The following is a 9,985-nucleotide window of genomic DNA, read 5'->3' as shown; positions in this document are numbered from 1 at the left end:
GTCTGTATCCCAAAGAGATAATAACAAAGGAAAAGGATTTGCATGTACAAACATATTTATAGCAGCTTTTTTATATTGTCAAAAAATTGGAAATTGAAGGATTGTCCATCAATTGGGGGATGACTGAACAAGGGGCATATAAATGTAACAGAATACTATTTTACTATAAGAAAAGATAAACTGGTGAATTTCAGAAAAATCTAGAAAGGCCTACATGAATTGATGCAAAGTGAAGTTAGCAAAACCAGGAAAATATTGTAAACAGAATCAGCAATATTATGAGATGATAAACTATGAATGACTTAGCTCTTATCTGCAATGCAATAATCCAAGACAGTTTCAAAGGACTAAAGATGGGAAATGCTATCCACATCCAAAGAAAGAGCTGATGGAATATGAATGCAGATTGAAGCTACTATTTGAAATTTAAAAAATATTTTTCATGGTTCTTTTCTTTTGGTCTGTTCCTTCCTTCCTTCCTTCCTTCCTTCCTTCCTTCCTTCCTTCCTTCCTTCCTTCCTTCCTTCCTTCCTTCCTTCCTTCCTTCCTTCCTCCCTCCCTCCCTCCTTCCCCCTTTCTTTCTTTCTTTCTTTCTTTCTTTCTTTCTTTCTTTCTTTCTCTTTCTTTCTTTTCTTTCTTCCTTCCTTCCTTCCTTCCTTCCTTCCTTCTTTCTTTCTTTCTTTCTTTCTTTCTTTCTTTCTTTCTTTCTTTCTTTCTTTCTTTCTTTCTTCCTTCCTTCCTTCCTTCCTTCCTTTCTTTCATTTGGATAAATATGCAGAACAGAATCTATGAGGTTTTATTTCCCTTGCCCCCTGAAATCTAGTTCTATAGATTTGTAATTGGTTGTAGTAAAGTGTACTTTGAGGAGTTATTTAGACTAATTTTGGGACATTACAGAATAGATCTTTCTGCGCTAGAAAGATTCAAGCTCTGCTACAAATATTTAAAGAAACAATCACTGGCTCCCCAGGAATATTATACTCAGCAGACGTGTAAATGGATGACATCTTTCCTTTATCAAGTGCAAGATGGAGGGGAAGAAAGAAAAGTATAAGATACTCTCTCTACATAACAGTGGAAAGCAATGTTGATCATATGAAAAGGGAACTTTAGAAGCCAGTAGGCACCAACACATTCATCCCTTGGTTTGAGATTATGGATCCATGGATATTATTTCTTTCCTTCCTTCCCTGAAGGTCCATCTTAGGTGGCATGAGGGCTGCTGGGTCTTCTGCAGTTTTAGAAGCCTGAACCTGAATAAGTTTCAGTCATGATGATTTCTGATTGCCCTTTTAGGAATGGACACTGAAACCTGAGTTGGATTTCTGAAGAGTTCTTGATCTTAAAAAGGCTCCAGTTTTCAGATTTTCAGCATGCATGCTGCTGATATCTAGAATGGGTGAGGAAGTAGAAGATTCATGAGAAAAACAGCCTCTGGGATTTTTGCTTAAGGGAAGAATGGGTTGTACTACTTCAAGTGGACTAGGTTGAAGGAGTCAGTCTGTCTTCTTTTGGCATTTCTCCACTTTGTAATTTCAATTTATGAACTGCCTCTGCCACAGTAGTACTTGGTTTCTTCTGTGATGAAGCCTTTTTGGGGAGAGTATCCTGTGTCTCTCAACCTTGTCTGCTGCTCAAAGTACTGGATGCTCTCTTGTGTCTATTTTGAAATTAGAGAATTCATGATGATGTGAGGTAACCTTGGCCTTCACCACTGGGACCTTGTTCATTTGGTCACTGGAAGCAGAGGGGACTATGGAGAAATTATTTTCTCCCTTCTCAGCCTTGGAAAACTGTTGGTATTTCTGATCTGGGATGACCAGTTTTTTCCACTGAACCTTACTGCACATGTCAGATGAAGGTGGAGTCTTTGGTGTGGTATCTTCCAAGACATCATCATAACTGAATGTCTGATGCTGCATTCCAATTGGCAAAGTCATCTTGCCTAGATGTGCACTGTACTGTGCTGAATAGCAGCTGGGTCTCCATGAGGAGGGGAATGGGATGGAAGGAAGGAATGAGGGGAAGAGATTATCTACAGCCCAGGGCTCCAGGATGTACAGGAAGCTGAGACTAACAAGGCTCCAGGCCCCACTTCCTAAGCACCAGAGCAATGGGCAAAGAGAGGCAAGGTGAATAGCTTCCATACCAAATGAATCTCAACTGGCAGAAATACAGTAGAGGTCTTTCTTCTTTCACAGCATGATTGATATGTTTGACATAATTGTACATGTGTAATCTATAACAAATTGCCTACTATCCTAGGGAAGGGGTAGTGAAGAAGGGATAAAATTTGAAACTCAAAATTAAAAAAAAGTTAACGTTAAAATTTTCTTTGCATGTAACTGGAAAATACTATTTAAGAGAGTTAAAAATAAAATGCTAGTATCATTATCATCATCATCACCATCAAAGGAGTTGCCAAATAGATAGTTGGAGATTCAGGGCTGTAGCTCAGGAAAGAGATGAGAGATAGGAGTCATTTATTTGCATAGGTATGATAGCTAAATATAACTGAATACAAGAAATCTGACAGAATCAGCAAGAAAGAGGAAATACACAGAGGACCTGGACAGAGCTTTAAGGTTCACTCATTCACAGGAACATAGGTGATTAATTGCAAAGAAGACTAAGAAGAAATGATCTGACCAGAAGTAAGAGCCATGAGAGAAAAATTTTACTAAAACCAAGGAAGGATAGAGAGTTCAGAAGGTGGTCACTTGATTCTCATCTCAGATATGGACTAGTTGTGTGACCCTATTGAGTAAATCATTTAACTTCTCAGCCTCAATCAATCAACAGGCACTTATTAAGTGTCTATTAAATAAAAGGCATTGAAACTAATCAATAGGTACTTAGAATCAAATGTGAGATAAAAGGGAATGACAGAATAGCATCAGATGACCCAGGATAGTCAAGAAGGATGAAGACTAAGAAAAACTCATTGGATTTAGTAAAAAAGAGATGGTTGATGATCTTGAAGATCAGTTAAAATCAAGTAATAGAATTAGCAACCAGATTGTAGAATTTTGAAAAGTGAGGTGAGAAAGAGAATATAATATCTATAATGACCATCTTACAATATTGTTATAAGAGATAGTTCTTAGCAAACTTACACCCATCATGTGAAGGGGTACTGCACTAAATCACCAACCTCATTTTCTCCCAGAGTCATCTGGATCCAGTGGCCAAATATGAATAAGGATGACTGGAGATGGCCCTGGATGTGAGGAAATCAGGATTAAGTAATTTGTCCAGTGTTACACAGCTAGTATAGTGTCTGAGACTGGTTTCGAACTCCTGTCCACCTGACTCCAAGGCCAGTGCTCTGTCCCCTGTGCCATCTAGTGGCATAATATAATAATTATATGTGATATATTCCTATGTACTATATATTAATATATATTCACATTAAAAAAGAAAAAAGAGAAAAAAGTAAGCAAAATAAATCAACATATTGAAAAAGTCTGAAAACAAATGCACATTCATATACCTCTCACCTTTGCAAAGAGGTGAAGAGAGTATATCCTCATACATCTTTGTGGGAGTTATGTTTGTTCTTTCGAATTTTGAAATCATTTAAAATTTTTTTTTGTGCTTGTCATTCTTTCTATTTATATTGTGTAGTCTCTTTATATACTCTGAACCAGTTTATGTCTTTTCTTGTTTCTGCATATTTATCATTTTCATTATTTCTTATAGCACAGCAAATATATCCATGTAAATAACTTGTTTAACCATCCTCTAGCCAAAGCACTTTCTTTGCTTTCAATATTTTGCTATCACAAAAAGTACCATTAAAAATATTTTGACATATATGGGATTTATTATTAAGGCCTCCTTGTTGTGTAAGTTTAATATTAGATATGTACATTTTAATTTTATTTATTTAATTCCAAATTGATTTCCAAAATGGTTTTATTGATTCACAGACCCAACAACAAAACACCAGTATGCCTATCTTTTTACAACTCTTCCAGCATTGACTAGTCTCATTTTTTATCACCTTTGTCAATTTGCTGGATACAAGGGGCAATATTTTAAAAATATATTTTATGTTTTATGTGATTGCACATGTATAGCCTACCATCACATGGGGGGGGAAGAAAAGGTGGGAGGGATAGAATTTGAAACTCAATACTTTAAAGAAACAAATGTTAAAATTTTTACATGTAATTGGGGGAAAATAAAATATTATTAATAATAAAATTAAGTAAAAAAGAAAAGTATGTTTTTATTGATATATTTTTTATCTCCTAATATTCCTTTCCCTTCCCCTCTCAGGCAGCCAACTCATATGACAAGTAATATATTTAAAGAAAAAAAAAGAAAAGTGTGAAAAAATCTAATCAATATTTTGATTTGCTCAAGGTAGTAAATAGTAGGTCTGGGAATCAAACCCAAGTCTAACTCCAATTGTAATATTTTTCTACTGCTTCCATGCTGCTACATGATAGCAGAGCTGGGAGTTAAACCATGGTCCTCTTAACTCTGAACCTAGGCCTGTTTCCATCTTATTATGCTGCTTTTCAGTTCAGTTCAAGTTGTTAAGCATTTAATTTTTTAAGGACCCTTCCAAGTGGGAATTGAGTTGCCACAGCTTCCCTACTGTTATTTAAGTGCCTATCCTTATGGTCTTGTTGGCTACTCCCCTCTAGGAGAAAAGGAGTTCAGTATGCCATCCATATCTTCTAGCTCAGGTAAGAAACAGAAGGACAGATGGAAAAGAGAGAAAATCTTTCACATGCTAAATGCTTAATAATAATATTTGTTGACTAACTGATTTTTGAAAAGCCTGCATCAGAATCCTGTTATTTAAAGATCCTGCTCTGGGGTGTTGTCCATATAGTCTGGTGGATTGGATGTAACCACTTGGGTTTGAACTGTATTGGAATCATTCACAGGGGTGTGTGCAGCAGACAGAACCTCATGTGCCCTTTGAAAATCTGAAGAAGGGAGAAAAATCTCTTGTTCTTAGTTAAGTCATGGGCTGGCAGGGCGAGTGACATTTTAATCACATTAGGAAAATGTCAATAAAGCATGTACAAACACAGAGACAGATGAAGCCAGAAAGTGAGAGCAAGTCAGAGAATGGAAGGAAAACAAGATACAGATTTAGGGGTAAAAATTCTTTTGTAGTTGGTGGGTCTGCTGTTGGGAAATTGGTTGGAGAAAGGCACCATTCTTCAGACTTATAAACTAGCCACTGATTTTTCTTGTGCATTTATTGATTGGTGTATCCTTGTCACAAGACAATGGCAATCTGAAACATTTGTACCATATGCAGCAGACTGGATGGCAAGCTCTGGTGATGGCTTTTCAAAAGTCAGTTAGTCAACAAGTATTATTAAGCATTTAGCATGTGAAAGATTTTCTCTGTTTTCCATCTGTCCCTCTGCTGTCCCTGAGTTATAAGATATGGATGGCATACTGAGGTACATTCCTAGAGTGTTTGGATGATCTGTTCAGGTGCCTTTCTAGAACATTGGTTCCTGAATCACAAGATCAGAACTATAGGAATTGGAGTTAGAAGCAATCTTGCTGTTCAGTTGGTTCGGTCATGTCCAATTCCCTATGACCCCATTTAGGGTTTTGTTGGTATAGATCCTGGACTAGTTTTCCATTTCCTTCTACATCTATTTACAGTTGAGTAAACTGAGGCAAACAAGATTAAGTGACTCAAGGTCACACAACTACTAAGTTTCTGAGACTAGATTTGAATTCAGAAAGATGAGCCATCCTGATTTCATTTCCAGTACTCACTTGATTGCCCTAGTATGAACCTTAGAGATAATTTATTGTACATTTTTTCATTTTTAGATAAAGAAACTGAAGTACTGGGAAATCTGATGATTTATACAAGGAATCTTTAGGTTCTAGAGTACCCCTGAAATTATATTTAGAGTTCTTGTCATTATACAACATTGAGTCTTCCTCCACTGTGAAGATGACTTGGATGTCATTTGTACATGCTTTGCCTGCATTAAAGTTGTCCTATATCTATGTATGTCCCAACTTCCTTCCTCATCCATTAGATTGTCAACTCCATGAGATAAAGGACTCTAATTTATCTTTGTATCATCACTAATTGCACAATAATATGCACACAGGTAGGCACTTTATAAATGGTTGCTAATGAAAGAATAAATGAATGAATGAATATCATTTCTTAGATCTATTCCTTCCTTTCCCTTCTTACTACCTCAACTTAATGCCCTAGCAACTTCTTGCCTAGAGAACTGAAGTTAGGTCAGGTCCATGCTTCAGAGTTAAGGTCATCACACAATGAAGGCTTTTGGGGAAACCAAGATGCTAAATAAACTACTAAGTCTTGGATCCAAGATGGATCTTTCATATGTAGATTGCTCTAGAGAACTCAGGGCAGAGTTTTATGTTTGGATCTATAGATAGAAATATATCTTTACAAGACCATTTATGTACTGCCATGATACTTTTTATAGCTATTAAAAATCAATTGAAGGGTTAGAGAAAATCATTAATACAAATACAATATTTCTAATGACTTTTAATTTTCATACGATGTCCCTATTAGTAAGTATTTGTATGGCATTCAGAATTCGAGAACTTCTGTTGTGTTATTGAACGTCATCCATGACCCTGTGAATATTTGAGGAAGCTAGAAGAAATCTTTTCTTTTTAAAAAATTTAGAAATTTTTCTTTAATTTATTTACACATTATTAGAATATTCTTGTTTAAGAGTAAACATAATACCCCTTCCCCCACAAAAATATAAAACCTTATGAGAAATAAAGTAAAAGAAAGAGAAAAAAATGTGTTTCAGTCTGTGTTCTGATATCATAAACTCTGTCTCGTGTGGATCACTTTCTTTATCCTAAGTCCATCATATTAGTTACTTCCATATTTTTCCACAATTGTTGTTGCTGATTGTAATTCCCTACATCCATTCCTCTCCACTAACATGTATTATATTTTCTCTCTCCTTTCACTCTGTCCCTTTTCAAAAATGTGCTGTGGGGTAGCTGAGTGGCTCAGCGGACAGAGTGACAGCCCTGGGGCCAGGAGGTCCCAAGCCCGTATCCCACCCCAGAGCCCAGCAATCACTGTCCTGTGGTCTGGACAGACCACCCAATCCCAGCACCTTGCAAAAAAGTTAAAAAGAAAATGTGTTATATCTGACTATTCTGTCCTATGACCTACCTTTTCTTCTATCACCCACATCCCCCTCTCCCCTCCCCCTGTACCTTCTCTCCTTTTTCTTCTAGATGTCTATACCCTTTTGAGTGTGTGTGTGTGTGTGTGTGTGTGTGTGTGTGTGTGTGTGTGTGTGTGTGCTGTTTCCTCTCTGAGCCATTTCTGATGAGAATGAAGGTTCCCTCATTCTCCCTTGCCTTCCCCCTTCCATACCATTGCAAAAGCTACATGAAATATCTTTTATATGAAATATCCTAACCTATTCTAACTCTCCTTTCTCTTTCTCCCAGTACATTTCCCTTTCACCCATTGACTCCATTTTTTACACTATATTATACCTTCAAATTCAGCTTTCTTCTGTGCCTCATCTATAAAAGCTCCTTCTTGCTGCTCTATTAAATGAGAAGGTTCATATGAGTATTATCAATATCATCTTTCCATGCAGGAATACATGCAACTCATCATTATTAAGTCCCTCATAATTTACTCTTCTCTTCCACTGTCTCTATATTCACCTCTATGCTTCCTGTTTTTGAAGCTCAAACTTTCCGTCATAGCCTGAGCCCAACTTCTATATTTCTTTGAGTCTTTAGATGCAGAAGCTTGGATTTTCTTATCTTCAGATTGAGTATTTTGGTCCTCCATGGGACCAAAGTAATTGTCAATGGTCAGGTTCCTTTTTTTTTTTTTTGTATTTACTCATTTCCCCAGCCTGTGCCTGGTTTTGGGGTGCATCCTGAGCTTTTGAGTACTATTGGGACACCACCCCTCAAGAACCTCAGTATGTGAGGCTCTGACTGCACTCCTGGTCTGTGAATGACCACAAGCTCACCCTTCTGCCACAGGGCTGTGGGGGGGGGTCCCCTGCTCTATGGGGGGGCCTAGATTACGACCAGCATCTGAATGTGGTCAAAACCTCAGAGTCCTGTTCCAGGGACAGAGGACTGACCTCGGAAGTCTCCCTCCACTCCCTTACCTTTGGTGGGCTGAGCTCTCAGGGTGCAGAGGCCTAGAGGCTGACTGGCTCCATGGGCCTGCTTCCATTGCTGAGTGCGGCTGTGCTGAGGACCAGGCTGGTCTGGGCTTCACACTTGCTCTGGGAGAGGTCTCCCTGCTCATCTTCCAAGCTGTGCTTGGTGCTCCCTGGGGTGGCAAGTCAAGAAACTGCTTCTGCTGCTTGGAGTTGTGCTCCCAGGTGCCCTGGGACTGTTCCCAGGAGGCTGAAGTTCCTTCATTCAGACATGGTGCCACCCCTCCAATCCTGTGGAACACAGTTTTTCCACTGTTTTCCAGGTTACCTTGGGCAGGAGAATTGCCTCACTGGATCTTTATGTGGGTTCTCTCAAAAATTTAGCTAGAGTCATAATTTTAAGGATTTTGAAATATTTTGGTGAGAGCACCTAAGAGAGGCTCTTCTCCTGTCTCCATCTTGGCTCTACCTCCAAGAAATATTTTCATGATAGGAAGGATTCATTATGATATTTAGCTTAGACTCAGATGCTATGGATTGGGGAATTCAGTGCAGTGACACAAAGTGCAACCTACTCTTGTCTTATCTTCCTCAGTGACTCTCAAGCATGTCTTCCTATAAGTTCACCTCAAGGATTCCTTCAGATATTGGAAGCCTTCCTCTCTTTACCTCACATTAAGAAGATATCAGTGGAATACTTTGGCTCTCCACCTGTCATCTTTCTCTTTGACCACATGATCTATATGATGGGTCCTTATTTTCTTCTTATCACAGAATACTTTGAGGACTTCTTTCTCCTGTTTTTTTGATTTAGCTGTTATTGTCTGCTTACATCCACCATTATCTGCTTTATTGCTTTCTGTAAGATAATAACTTTTAATTCTTTGGGGACAATTTCACTATATTTCACTGCCATATAGCACCATCTGTCAAATACCTGTATTAAAAAGATGGGCCTTTGCTTTTTATGTGAAGCTTGCAATTTTCAGAAGGCAATATAAACTTCTCCTCCTCCTGACCAAGTCATTGTCCATTTACCATCTACACCAGATATGTATGTTAATAGAAATCTGAGCAATAGGTATTCTTCATTCACTTGTTCTGTTCTTTCCTGTGTGAATGGACAGCCCAAATTTCCTTAAGTGATTAGAAGATTGAACCAGAAAGCATGCATTTCCTCTAAGACCCATTTCTATGCCTTCTCCATTTCTATGGAAAATATATCTGTTTTACTGAACAGAATTGTTTTTGTTGTTTTATTCTCCAAGGACTTATGAATGATTGAGATGTTTAGATGGGAGATACCTCAGTATAAGAGATTCTGTAAGGTAAAATTTTGTTCTGATAGAGTAAATTTTTTTATAGCCAACAAACAATAAGAACAATTCATTCTTATACTTTCTCCATTTCAGAAAATTATGAAATGACAAAGATTTTATTGATTGTTTAATGTTTAAGAAACATTACTTATTTCCTGCTAATTAGATGGCTCTCATAAAACATATATAACTGGCAGAGTAGACTTAAAGGTCAATAGTTATTGAAATTTTACTAGTCATCATTTTTGGTACCGATAAGGTTGATACTTTTTTTTTTAACTTTGCTATCTTTTCTTCCTTTTATTCATTCTATATTGAATTTGGCTTCTTGCTTCATCATTGATCTTTTTAATGCTAATCTCGTCTCTTTTATAAATTAATCTGGTTCTTGTGGCATTAGGGTTAATGTATGGTCTCCTCGTTGGAGGAAATGATGTGATAAAATGATTTTTGGAAATCTATTCTTTTTTTTTCTGTTGTAGTCTTCCTTCCATTTTCATCAATGAGTATTCTTAGGGTGAC

General features: G+C 37.4%; 1 pseudogene; it reads right to left on the bottom strand.

Moving 5' to 3' along the window:
* Positions 1 to 1,109: 1,109 nt before the first annotated feature.
* On the bottom strand, positions 1,110 to 2,147 carry LOC141493042 (putative monooxygenase p33MONOX pseudogene; annotated as a pseudogene).
* Positions 2,148 to 9,985: the final 7,838 nt, after the last annotated feature.

Source organism: Macrotis lagotis, chromosome 1 (genome assembly GCF_037893015.1).
Source record: "Macrotis lagotis isolate mMagLag1 chromosome 1, bilby.v1.9.chrom.fasta, whole genome shotgun sequence".
NCBI classification, from domain to species: Eukaryota; Metazoa; Chordata; class Mammalia; order Peramelemorphia; family Peramelidae; genus Macrotis; species Macrotis lagotis.
The sequence above is the reverse complement of the archived record's forward strand: the minus strand, read 5'-3'. Positions and strand labels throughout refer to the sequence as shown.